Source organism: Elephantulus edwardii, unplaced genomic scaffold (assembly GCF_000299155.1).
Source record: "Elephantulus edwardii isolate Elephantulus edwardi_28Jun2011 unplaced genomic scaffold, EleEdw1.0 scaffold00059, whole genome shotgun sequence".
Classification (NCBI taxonomy): Eukaryota; Metazoa; Chordata; class Mammalia; order Macroscelidea; family Macroscelididae; genus Elephantulus; species Elephantulus edwardii.
In genome coordinates, this window is record NW_006399809.1 from 12,269,506 (window position 1) to 12,283,392 (window position 13,887).

Here is a 13,887-nt window from a genome sequence, read left to right on the forward strand (position 1 = left end):
AACAACAAGGAGCTGAGACTTGGTTACATTTCCTTTGCAGATTTACATTCTCCAACTTGATCCTGCAAACATAGGTATCAGAACAACATGATCTGAAGGCTTTCCTTGCTCAATTCTTTAATGGTTCCCGAGTGCTGGAACTAGATGACTTATAGAAAAGGTGGAGGTAGTAGGCCACTCAGAGGCACCTCACAGGGAAGGCCTCATAATCTGTACTGAAAGGTCACAGCCACTGAAAATCCTACACCATACTGGTATAATCAGCCATACATACTGTGGATCAACTACTAGTGGTTCACTTTCCAATAAATCTCTTACCCTGACTCCATTTTAATAGAAGGAAAGGTAGTTGGAAATTATGGATCCAGGGCCTGAAATGAGACTGGACAATAAATGATTGAATTTTAGATGTTCAAGGATTTAGTCATCACAAACAACCTTCTTTTAAGAAACACAGACAACAATTATATGCATGGACTTCACCTGATGGACTGCACAGGAATCAGACTGAGTACATTTATAGAAAGAATCATTAAACAAGTGCAATATCAGCAGTCAAATCTAGACCAGTTGCAGACTGTGGAATAGACTATCAATCATGTGAAAGGAAACTGAAATTGAAGAAACAAACAAACAAAAATCCACAAGACCCAAAATTCAACTTGGATTCTATCCCTCCTATATTGGAAAATCATTTCAGAATAGGTTTGAGGCATTAAACACTATTAGTCAAAGACCAGATGAATTGATATCAAAGATCTCATCAATGAAGAGAGCAAAAAGTCATTACAGAGACAGAGGAGGAAGAAAAGAACAAACTAGTTATCAGAAATTACTCTGAGAATTTTACTAGAACATCAAGAAACCAAAACAAAAGGAAGAGATGCCAAATAAAAGAGATGAACAGAGAACTGAGAGGGCAGCCAACCAACAGGTAGAGCCCTGCTCATTGAATCCCACACCAGACAGGAAGTGCATTTGTCTGTCAGAGGAAAGCGGTCTCTGGCTTCTGTACTTATCAACATCACCAAGGACAGTCACAAACTAGAGAAAGCTGGAGCAGACTGGAGAGATCTCCACCAAGCTGCATACAAGAACAGAGAGACTTTTTACTTAAGAAGAGGTGGACAACTTCACACTTTAGAAGAGGTGAGCAGCAGTCAGGTAAGATTCTTGTAAGGCTGCAGTGCATTCCAAAGAGAATTCGAAGGATCTTAGGAAAGGGAGCTTTCCCACTGTATACACCTAGAGAAGACTCCTGGCATAGCAAACTGCCCTCCCTCATAAACGAAACACTTTAAGTTGGCAACTAATTAATAGCAATATAAATAACTGTGAACAACTTATGCATATCCAATAGAAATGGCCTAACACATGCCAAAAAAACCCTCCTTCACATAATGTCAAGAAAGTAACAGGCAGCTTCAAACATTAAAAACAACAACAACAACAAAAACCGACCCCAAAACACCCAAAATAAGCCTTCTCTTAAAATAAAAATAACAAGAGCGTATTGTAGGACAGGGAATGCTCCAGAGACAGAGTCAGAAGAAATATATTGTCATGCAGTCAGTCACTTGAACAGCTATGGAAGAAAGTACAAATAATGGAAGAATGAATGGAAACCATAAATAAAATGGATGCCCTAGAGAGAGAGAGAACCAGAAGAAAAACAATGGAGTTATCTGAACAGCTACTGAAGAAATAGCAAAAGATGGAAGAAAGGATTAATAATATAGATAAAAAGAAGATAGAAGAAATTAAACACCAACAAAAGACAGGGTATGGCCAAATACAGTACTGGGATGAACTGACATGCATTGAAAACACAATTTAGAATATTAAGATTAAAATAGCATGAGCTTTCAGCATGCTGGAGGGACCCAAAAAAAAGCAGAACAAAAAAGATGGAACAGAGAGTCAGTGAACAGGAAGACAAGAACCTAAATGGGAATATACTAAAAGAAGAAACAGGAAATGGAAGGAAAATGAGGAAAACATTAGAATCATGTGAATGACATCAAAACGAGAAAATTGTAGAAGTACTAGAAGAAAACTTTCCAGGCATTATGAAGAACAAGGAAATCTACATTCAAGAAATTCAGTGAACCCCAACAGACTGGACCCAAAAAAGAAAAACATCAAGACGTAGTCAAATTCTCCAAAATCAAAGATAAGGATAGAATACTAAAATCAGTGTGAGAAAAACAAAGAAGCTTGTATAAAGGAGAACCAATTAGACTAAGTTCTGATTTCTCAGCAGAAACCATACAAGCAAGTAGATAATGGGACAATATGCAAACAAGAAGACAACATACAGGAGGTCAAAAGAAAACATCCACCTGAAGGATCCTGTACCCAGCAAAGCTGTACATTAAATATGAAGGAGAACAATGAAGGAGTTAATTTGCAGAAAACTAGGAGCTAAAGAAATTTGTGAAAACAAGACTAACTCTACAAGATGTTCTAAGGGAAGTCCTTCCCACAGAGACACTTAAGGAAAATGGATGGACCACAGTATCCAGAAACAACAGAAGAAGAAATACAGCAAAATGGCAGTGATAAAACCTTGCCTGTCAATAATCACACTTCATTTGAATGTACTAAATGCACCAATTAAAACTGTTGTTATATGCAGAGGATATGATAGGGTACACAGAATATTCCACGAACTCAACAAAGAACTCTTAGACCTAGTAGAACAAGTTAGTAGAGTGACAGGAACAAGACCAAGATACAAAAGGCACAGGAAACAAAAATTAGTGGGATTCCTCTGCAGTAACCAAGGAGACAAAAGGAAACTAAGGAAGCAATACTATTTACATTTATCCAACCATATATTGAGGTACTTGGGAGTGAACCTATCTAGAGACATGAAAGACCTTTATAAGGAAAACTACAAAATACTCCTGAGAGAAACAATAAGAGACCTCAAAAAATAGAAGAATGTTCCCTGTTCATGGAGAGGAAAACTCAGTATATTAAAAATGACAGTCCTACTAAAAGAAATCTACCTGTCCAACACAATTCCGATACAGATACCAAATTCCTTATTCAAGGAGATTGAAATGGCAGTTGGGACGTTTATTTAGAAAGGAAAGAGACCTCAAGTAAGCAAAGCACTTCTGAAAAACAAGAATGATCTCAAACCCTACTACACAGTCATAATAACTAAAACAACATGATACTGGTACAATGACAGACACATAGATCAATGGTACAGAAATGAGAATCCAGAAATTAACTCATCCGACTAAGTTCAGCTGGTGTCCGACAAGGAAACAAATCCAACTAAATGGAGAACAACAACCTTTTCACAATTGGTGCTGGCAAAACTGAACTTAAGCCTGCAGAAAGCTGCAGCAGGATACGCATGTCACACCATACACAAAAATAACTCAAGATTAATCAGAGCCCTAGGGGTAAATCTCAAAACCATAAAGATTAAAGGAGGCAAAATGGAACCAAACATAGAAAGGCCTAGCCTATGGTATAAAAGAGGCTGGCAAATACAGCCAGAAATGCACAACTAGGAGAAGATAACATCGATGAATGAGACCTCCAAAAGATTAAGCCCCTGTGTGCATTAAAAAAAACAAAACACAACACACCTTTACCAATAGGCTGAAAAGAAAACATACTAAAAGAGACAATGGTCTCTTAATAATTTACAGAATCCTATACGGCTTCCTATAGGAAGGAAGAGTGGCATCCACTTCCTAAATAGCATGCATCCGGAAACTCCATGAACTCTGATAAATGTTGATAGTTGTAGAGGGGCTTCAAGCCTTTTGTTCATAGGGTCTCTCTGAGTTGTGCTCACCTTGAAGGCAATCAACAACAACAACAAACAGTAGGGCCTCCACCAAAAAAAAGACTGATAACCCAGTTACAAATAGGCAAAAGACATAGGAAAAACTTTTCACAGAGGAAGACATTCAGCTGGCTAGCAGACACATGCTCAAAATCATTGGCAATAAGAGAGATGCAAACTAAAACCACCATTAGATACCAGCTCACCCCAGTAGCAGTGGCAAAGTTTAATAGGACAGCAAGCAATAAATGATAGGATGTGAAGAGACTAGAACTCTCATACATTGTTGGTGGGATTGTAAAATGATACAACCACTCTTGAAGGCAATTTTGCATTTCCTCAAAAAGCTTAAAGTAGACATTCTGTATGACCTAAGTATTCCATTCCACTGCATAGAATATACCACAAGGAAAATGAAATTGAAACACGAAAAGAGATGTGTACACCGATGTTCATAGCAGTATTATTCACAATAGGAATAAAATGGAACCAGCCCAAAAATTTATCAATAAATCAACAGATCAAGAAATTGTGGTATATTCATACCATGGAAAATTCTGCAGCATTCAGAAGCCTGGACACAGGCCTGGACTATATGACATGGAAGAGTCTGGAGAGCATTATGTTCAGTGAACTAACTCAGGCTCATAAGGACAACTGCATAAGACCATTATTGTAAATATAGAAGGATTACTAGTAAGATGTGTACAAAAGTCTAAAAGGGGAAGGTGGAGGGAAGAGGGGGGCTTGGGAAGGGGGGAAGGCTTGAGGTCACAGACTTTGGTGGGCAGAGTGAGGAGGTGAAAGAATTAGAGATTTAGTAGGGATCTGGAAAGGTGGGGTAATGGTGGGCATGGATCAGTGGTGATTAATTTTACGAAACACAGTGTATGAGGATGATAGTATGCAACAATGTGAATGAAGGAGTGCATGAAACACAATCTATACAAAAGAAACACAATGTATAAGAATTTTGCATAACAAACCAATATTTAAAAAACAGGGTAAGGAATGAACAGAAGATTTAAAAAGACAAAGCAAGCCATTATAATGGAATGTGCAAAGAGCTGGAGTTGAGGAATAAAAGAAGAACTCACTCAGCTTTTCTAAAGTTGAAAGAATGGAAAATTAATTCAAGGCTTATTGCAACACTGAGAGATACAATGGGAAAAATCTTGAATGCTGAAGCTGAACCATCAACAGAAGATGAAGGGAATATAGAGTCACTGTACCAAAAAGAATTGGTTGACACTGAAGTATTTCAGAACATACCATGTGATCAAGAGTCAGTGGTGGGGTGGGTAAAGGAAATGCGAAATATCTGGTGTGAAAACAATGTATACAAACTTTGTAAGTAATCCAGTATAAAAGAAAAATTTTCTTTAAGAAAAAAAGTCAATGGTGATGAAAGAAGTTCAGGCTGCATTGAAGATTGCCAAAATGGCCACATGAATTAATGGAATATTTGCTAATTGACATGTTTCAACTAACAGACACAGGCCTGGACTTACTCACCAGTCTATGCTAGGAAATTTGGAAGATAACTGTCTAGCCAACTGACTGGAAGAGATCCATAGTTGTTCCCATTCCCAAGAAAGATGATCCAACAGAATGTGGAAATGATAAGACAATATCATTAATACCACATACAAACAAAATATTCCTAAAGATCATCCAAAAAAATGCCCCAAATAATACATTAACAGAGAACTGCCTTAAGTTCAGGCTGGATTTAGAAGAAGCCATGGCACCAGGGATATTACTGGTGTCAAGAGGATTTTGGCTGAAGGATGTTTATTTATGTTTTATTGACTATGCAGAGACATTTGACTGTATATATCAGAACAAATTATGGCTAACATTGAAAAGAATGGGAATTCAAGAATGGGAATCATCCTCATGGAAACATATACTTAGAGGCCTAGATGCTGCTCTCCCAACAGATTAAAGGAATACTGCATGGTTTAGTTTTAAAATCGAGAATGGTGGCCAGGTGCTGAGAGGCGACACGGACCCGGACCCCGCCCGGCCCAGCGGGCATGAATTGGAATTGGAGCCCACCTTCCACCTGACTGAAACCAGCATCATGTGGTTATTAACTGCTCTTCATTCACCTATTGATGTCTCCCAGAAAAAAACGCAGACAGCACTCTCAGCTCCATTGCTGTTTCACCAACAACCACCGGAGGGCTCCAAACACCGCTATGGATCTCCGCAACCTCCCAGCCACCCTAGACAGGTGCCCAGCAAACCTTTGTCCACAATACCGTCACTTCTTGAGTATTGTCTCAGTTTGATACAACAACAGAAAGCTGTTTCATGCTTACCAGAAACATCACCATGGAGACCAGGCAAGACATTCAAGTCGTAAATCTACCATCTCCAAGTTTCCACATCTAACTTTTGAAGAGTCCACAGACTTCTTCCAGTTCAGAGACATTGAGAAGAGGCATTCCATTAGTAAGGAAGAATCCCCATCAGTCAGAAAATCACATTTCCAGAAGACCTTTAGTTACGGTGCTCAGTACCCAAAGCTCTGGGGAGCTGTCAGTACACACACTTCAAAACTCAGCTTACATGTTTATTCCACCAAATATCCAGACCTCCAGAGTCTTCTCCTGTGAGGGAAGAACTCGCTCCCCCAGATCAGAGGGAAAACAGCATTCCAAGTGTCCCCCTTCTTCCTAGTACTCCCAAGAGCCCAGAGTTTGTCCCTATTCTGGTTAAAGAAACTCCGGAGGAAAAGTATGGCATAAAGGTCACCTGTTGGCTTCCCTCAGGGCAAAAGGGAAGCTGAGCAGAAGCCAATTCCTTGTAAAAGAACTAAAATCAGAGTTGCTCTTTATTAAGGAACTTAAGAAATTGACTGATTGTTTTTAGAGTTGCTAGTCACTTTTCTGGCTCAGAAGAGAGTGTATCAACAAAGCAAAATATAAATGAACACCAATAGGGAATAGATATTTTAACTAGAGTCCTGACGTTTCAAAGGAATTCAGTGCCCTGATCTGCTTTTTAAAATAGCTAGTGGCATAAACCGCTAATGTCAAAAAGGATTCACTTCGTATTTTTCTGATATTAGCTCTAAAATTTTCTCTTACCAACAAAATGTATCTATAGAGATAGTAGGAAAGTGTTAGAGAATCCTGCTTTTTACTGTCAGGAATGGAATGGTACTGCCCTGCCCACAATGGTTTTTCTGCTTTCTTTTAGTTAATGTTTAATTTTTTGGCCATCTCATCCAAAAAATATTCATTCTACATTTCTCAGTACCAGCTCTGTGTCTGTCTACCTTCCGGTATGAACTAAGAAACGGGGTGAAAAAACACTCATTTTGACGTCTTATCATTAAATTACTGCCCTTACAACTTTTGTTTCTCTGCTCAAAGGGAAAGGTGAGGAAAGGCAGCAAGCCCATTTTAGTGAACACTCTGGGAAATAAAGAGATCATAGTTAAACTACTTGAATTTGCTAAATTTCAATCTTTCATTCACAGAGAAATCTAAATATATGACAAAGGGTAGGGAAATATTTTCCTATAATAACTGTTTAAAATGTATGTAAATAAATGCAGAACATTTTCGGAGGACAAAAATATTGGGAAGGTTGTGCGCTAGGTCTGGGTCCTTTCTCCATATCTATCCAATTGTACCCTGAGCAAATAATTTGAGAAACTAGACTATATAAAGAAACACATGGCATCAAGATTGGAGGAAAACTCATCAACAAGCTATACTATGCAGATGACAGAACCTTGCTTGTTGAAACCAAGGAGGATTGAGGCACTTAGAAGATCAAGGACCTTCAATACAGAATACACTTCAGCCTTAGAAAAGCAAAATTATCACCAATGAACCCATGGACCACATCATGCTAGATGAAGAAAAGATTGAAATTGTCAGCAACTTGATCTTGCTTGGATCCACAATTAGCAATCTTAGCACCAGCTTTCAGGACATCAGAATTTACCAGAATTGGTAAAGTCTTCTGTCAGAGATCTTTCCAAAGTCTTGAAGAGTGGTCATGTCGGTTTAAAGACTAAAGTGTTCCTGATTCAAGCCATAGTCTTTCCAATCACCTATTATACATATGAGAGCTGGAAAATGAATAATGATGGAAGAAGAATCAATGCCTTTCAGTGGTAATGTTGGAAAAAGACTATATCCCATGGATTGTTAAAAAAACCAAACCAAAACAAAAAAAACAAACAGAAATATCTTGAAGTAAGTGCAACCAGAGTGCTCCCTAGAGACCAGGATATTGTTAGGAGGGACTATTCCTTGGAAAGGGAATTCAAGCTTGTGAAACTTGAGAGTCAGGGAGAGAAAGGAAGATATTCAAGAAGATGGGTCGACACAGTGATTGCAGCAGTGGGTTCAAGCGTGTCAGAAGGATGAGATGGTACAGCATTGGAACAGACCCCAGGAGTTGCTATGAGTTGTACTCAACTTGTTGGCACCTAATAACAACAACAACTCTGTCTAGGCCTGTGTTACTGGAGAACTGAATCAACCTACTCAGATTGTCAGCCCAAATTCCAAGCACAACCTGGATAGACTTTTGTTTATACCGCACCTTGAATAGTGTGGAGTTAGAAATAATTGACTTGACTAGAAGAAAAGTCCATTTTCACACATTTACCTCTCATCTGAAGGAACTGTCTTCACCTTCATAGATGTTAGGGAATTGCTCTCTTTGTAAACCCTTTCTGAAGTCCACAGAGTAAGCCTTTTGAGGTTCAATAACCATTGCCAGAAAAGGGAACTATCAGCATTGGAGATTCCCAAATGAGATTTCAGAATGCCTCAAATGGCAAAAAGTCCCTTTGACAATGGTAGAGCTTACAGGTTCATATTTGCAGCAATTTATCTAATACCTTAGAGTGCCTAGTCAGGGCACATAGCGCTATTCACCCAAAGGCCACGCCTCTCTAGCACTGTGAATCCCCCAAAGGCTTTGCGGAAGAATGATGGGCAAACTTTGAAATCTACAACCACAGATAATCCAGGGAAGGATCAGCTATGGGTAGATTCCTATTCGGCAATGAGTTTGAATTTTTTAATAAAATGCCCTATGTTGTTCTACAAGGCGTTGAGTGCCGAAATTTGGTCATGAAATTACCTAAATCAGATTTTAAAATGTTAAATCTGGGTATATTGGAGTCTCTTTAAACAAACATAAAGAAAAGCAGTGTTAATATGAAGCACAGCCTTAGATTATCGCCTATATTTACTTAAACTATTTTATAACAAAAACAGATTCACAACTTTAAAAATAACTCGGAGAACTCCTCAGTAAAAAAAAAAAAAAAAGTTTTCGAAGATAAAAGGCTTCAACAGGTTTTTGGTATGAGTCTAGTGCCATCTGCTGGCCTGGTTATGTAATAACATCTGTGATTAAATACCTAAGCAGCTTCTATTTTGTGGATTCTGACTCAAGGTGGCCTCATGCATGTCAGAGTAGAGTTATGTCATATTAGCTCTTCAGTGACTGATTTCTCAGAAGCAGATCACAAGGCCTTTCTTCCTAGTTGCCTGTAGGTCGATTTGAACCTCCAACTCCTTGGTTAGTCGTCAAGAGCATTAACTGCACCAGCAGTTAATGAAATGGTTAGTTTGCTGTTAATGACATGGTTGTTAGGTGTACTCGTAGTAAGCCGATGAACAGCTCTGCCAAGCTCAAGCCCATTGTTGCAATCACTGATTCCGTCCATCTCGCTGAGGGTATTCTCTTTTTGCTGACCCCCTGCTTTCTCCAGGGAGCTCTGGTAAGGTAGTACAGGTGAGGAGTGGTTAAAAAAAAAAAAAGCCACGTGGTTCAAAGTCACCAGCTGCTCCACTGGAGAAAGATGGACAATATCTTCTCATGTGGGTTTACAGCCTTCAAAAATCCTCTGGAGAGTCAGCTATGACTGGGTTCAGACTCAATCGGACATAACAACAACAATGCTTCCTATTGGTCCAGTTGTGAGGATTTGGGGAGTTTGATGTTACAGTATGATCCTTGTTGAAGATTATGGTTTTTTTTTTTTTCTTCTTCAAAAGTGCTTCAAGTCATCTTCACTTTCTACAAGAAGCGTGTCATTTACAAATGTAGATTCTTTATGACTCTCCATCCTGATGCTGCATTGTTGTTCATGTGATCTAACTTCTTGAATTTTTTTGCTCAACATATAGGTACAACAGGTATGGAGAAAGGATTCAACCCTGGTGCACATCTTCCCTGATTTTGACCAATGCATTTATCTGTTTGTTCCATTTGAATGACTGTGGTCTGTGTTCAGGTTTCACAGGAGCACAATTGAGTGTTCTAAAAATCCCTTTCTTTTCAATGTTATCTATATTATCTGTGAACTAGTTACTCATCTGCAGTGTGATGATGTTAGATTGCATATGTCGTACTAAAAATTGTGAGAAACAAGAGACACCGAGGCAGATGCATGTTTTTTTTCCATTGTCATCACAGGACCCTCCCTTTCAGTCATAGGACCAATGGCTGATCTCTCCCTTAACTGCCATTAACTCCTCCATTGTCAGACAGAGGACGCCCCAGACTTTGGTTCCTCCCCACGTCTAAGATCAGTGCCTTTCCCTATATCACACTTACCTCCAGCAATGACAAACTGCTTCAAACTGCCAACAACCCTTGTTTTGGCTGTGCTGGCCCTTTTGAGGTTCCCTCTGCACACTTCTCAGTGCCCAGTCCACTTCCCTTAACGTCACATCTCTGCTCAGAGCCCTTGCTCCAGGGCCTATCCAGATCATCTCTTCCATGTTCTTTCAATGCCATTCCCCAGAAATTTAAATATGTGTCTGTTTACCCTCACGTTTTGCCATCAAATTGATTATCAACTGGCCCACAGGCTTTCCAAGGGCATAAATCTTTACAGAAGCAAACCACCACATCTCTCTTCCGTCTTTCTCACATGTTGTGTAAATTAAGATTGGGTTTAACTAAGCACTATACAATTTACTAGCTGGACATTTTCTTTAATGTGTTAAAATTTCCTCGTCTGCTCCTCCCATGTGACTTGCAGCCCCTGAACACCTGCTGGAAGCTCAGCTCTGAGATAGTTCTGCAATGAGTTAATTGGACTTTGACTTCAAAATGAAGCTTTGAGGAGAAAAGTGGGGTGATGCACGTGCAGCATACTATGCAAAGCAACTGCTCCATAATGCTTTCCTTATTTATTTTTATTCCTAAAGTCCAGGAGCTGATTGTTTGAAGGTCAGCACAGAACGGTTGCTGTCTGGGTGGACTTTCTATTCTCTGTTCGATAGTTTGTTTATTCTTTAGGGACTATCTGCCTATCTAGTCTGTGGTAAGTGTTTTGCTGTGCCAGTTTAGGAAAGCTTTACTATTGTGTTCTTTTTCTAATGAGGACTAATTTACATCTTCAATTTTAAAAAGTCATTATGTTGGAAAGAGAAAATGTACACAGCCTACATGTATGAATATATAGCGTGTACTGCAGATAGCTGGTTGTTGCAAAGTAATAATGTAAAGTCTTTCTATTTTAAAAGATTTTGTTCATTTACTAGGATGAACTTAATGTCTACAGGAGCTCTGGTGGTGCACTATGTAGGGAGTTAACGCTGTTAATGCAAAGGTGGTCCCTCTCCAGGAGTTCAAATCCACAACCAGATCTGAGGAGGAAAATGGGTGGTCTCCACTGGCACGATTTTACAGCCTCAGAAAACTCACCAGAGATTCAGCTGAGGATTGGTTCTTCCCTCAGTGAGATTCTCAGTGTCTTACTTTCCAGGTTTAAAATAAGAAACCTAAGAATCCTAGGCCTCCCAAGAAGCTTCTGATTAACTCCTTCCCAGTGAAAAGAAATGGAACAAGATAAATAACTGCTTCTGACTTGGAAATGAATTCAATGGCCATCAAAGGAACTAGTGTGTGGGATACAAATCTTAACATAATGACAGAGCTTTGTTGGGCTGAGGATGTGGGAGAATCAACTCAAGAAAGACTTGTCATTTGCTGCTCCCTCCCACTTGTCCTACCTAAAGAGAAGGGAGACAGGATTAGAAGGAGGATGTGGAAGGAAAGGGAGGAAGAATGGCTGGAGTAGGGTGACAGGTGGTGGTTGTATGGACGGCCTCATGCCCAAGCTGTTGACTAGAGCCAGAAGCAGGTGAGTGTTAAGGATCAGGAGTGCAGATTGGGAGACAGGCTCTCAGTTCATCCTTTAAGGGGAGATTTAGTCCATTTGACCACTTTTTCTCCATTCTAGAATGACTCAGAAAGTTTGTGCTAAAGGTTAACACTCTGAATTCACAAGTCATAACACTGAAGAAAGAGTTGGCAATCTGCTTCTGTTAAGATAATAGCTGAGAACATTGTGGGGCAGAGTCCTTCCCTGAAAGACCTGAGGTAGCCAGGAGTTGACTCCATGGCATTAACAACAATAGCATCATGTATTGACCATGGTTTTTACTTCCTATGATTTTGTCCCTGGACATTATTTCACCATCATCATCACTCAAGAGAAAAAAACTAGTCTAAACAACTTAAAACTTTGGCTTCTTCATATTTCCTTTAATGCAATTTTCTCAATCAAACCAAGCATCCTATTGTCACGTTCACTTCCGACTCATAGCAATGTTCCCCTGGGTTTCTGGGTCTGTAATCTTAGTGGGTGAAGATCATCTCTTTTACTCTAATGGAGCAGCTAATTAATTTGAACCTTTTTCTTTCTGGTGACCAATCCATCACCTTACACACGACACCACCAGGGTACCTTTTCCTCCTTTTAGGAGATTTATAATTATATGTTCATGCACGCAATAAATAAGACCTGAAGAAATTCTTCACAGTTTTAAATGTTCATGCACCCACGTTTACACACACACACACACACACACACACACACACACAGAGAAACCATTTCCATCTTCATGTTCAGTGTATCTATAGTCCTCCTGAATCAAAATCAGGACTCAGTATCAAAGATTCTCACTGAGAAGACATATTTTTCTTTAGCATCATCCAACCATTAAAATTATTATATCCTCCATAATAAAGGTAAGACACTTAAAGTTTTGACATAAACATTTCCTTAGCTTTCTGAGGTGACACCAGAAATTTAAAAGGACAATATAGACATATACAAAAGGTATACAAAGACTGTTTTGCAAATCATTGTTTTGATTTCCAGATCATTATAAGCTGGAGTTAGGGAACTCTGGTGTCCTAGAGTAACAAATTGTGTTGCAATCCTAAAGACACGCAGCTCAAACCCAACAGCCTCTCTGTGAGTGAACATTGGGCAGTCTCATCCTGTGCTGTTTACTGCCTCTAAAAACCAGCTGTTAGGTCAGCTATGGGTTGATTCTGTCTCAATGACTTACAACAACAACAACATGAGCCCGAGTTAATTCTCTCTTCCTAATTTAGTACTCCAGTGCTCTGTCGTAGATGTCCGTTCCAATACCTACAACATGTTGGTCCCTCTTTATAAACCTTCATTTTCCGTAGCAGTTTAGGGCTGTGGTAAACAATAGCGTTCTCCCCATCACAAGGTAGCAAACACTGAGTTCTGCTCCGTTGTTTGCTTTTCATTGTTGTCAGTTGCTGTCCTTCTCACATAGTTTGGGCACGTGGCCAGGAGGGACCAGTCTTTAGAGAGGGTCATCATGCTTGGAAGGGTGGAGGGACAGTGCAGGGATAAGATAAATTGATTCAGTGACTGGAGAGATGGGATTAGGTCTGTCAGAGATGATGAGGTTGACTCAGGATAGGGCAGGTTTCAGAGCTAATTTCCATAGGGTCACTATGAGTTGCAGGCAGTTCTATGGCACATAACAACAGCAACAATGGTGGCCCTAAATGTGTGGATCAGACCTGCTCCATAGGATTTCAAAGGTTGTAATCTTTTTTTTGGTTTTTTGCCTCATTTTGGGGGGTTGGTTTTTTTTTTTTTTTTAATTTCCATTCATTCATTGTTTCATACTTTCCTCCCTGCCCAAACTTTTCCCCCTCCCCAGGTTGTAATCTTTCAATATTGGTATTTCTAGGTGGTCCAAGGTGTTCTGAGCTGCAAATCCTCCAGTTCGTGGCAGAGTGCT

The 13,887-nt window shown here is 39.5% G+C and overlaps 1 pseudogene; it reads left to right on the forward strand.

Annotated features, from left to right (window-relative positions):
* Positions 1-5,934: 5,934 nt before the first annotated feature.
* LOC102875921 lies at positions 5,935-6,694 on the forward strand (annotated as a pseudogene).
* Positions 6,695-13,887: the final 7,193 nt, after the last annotated feature.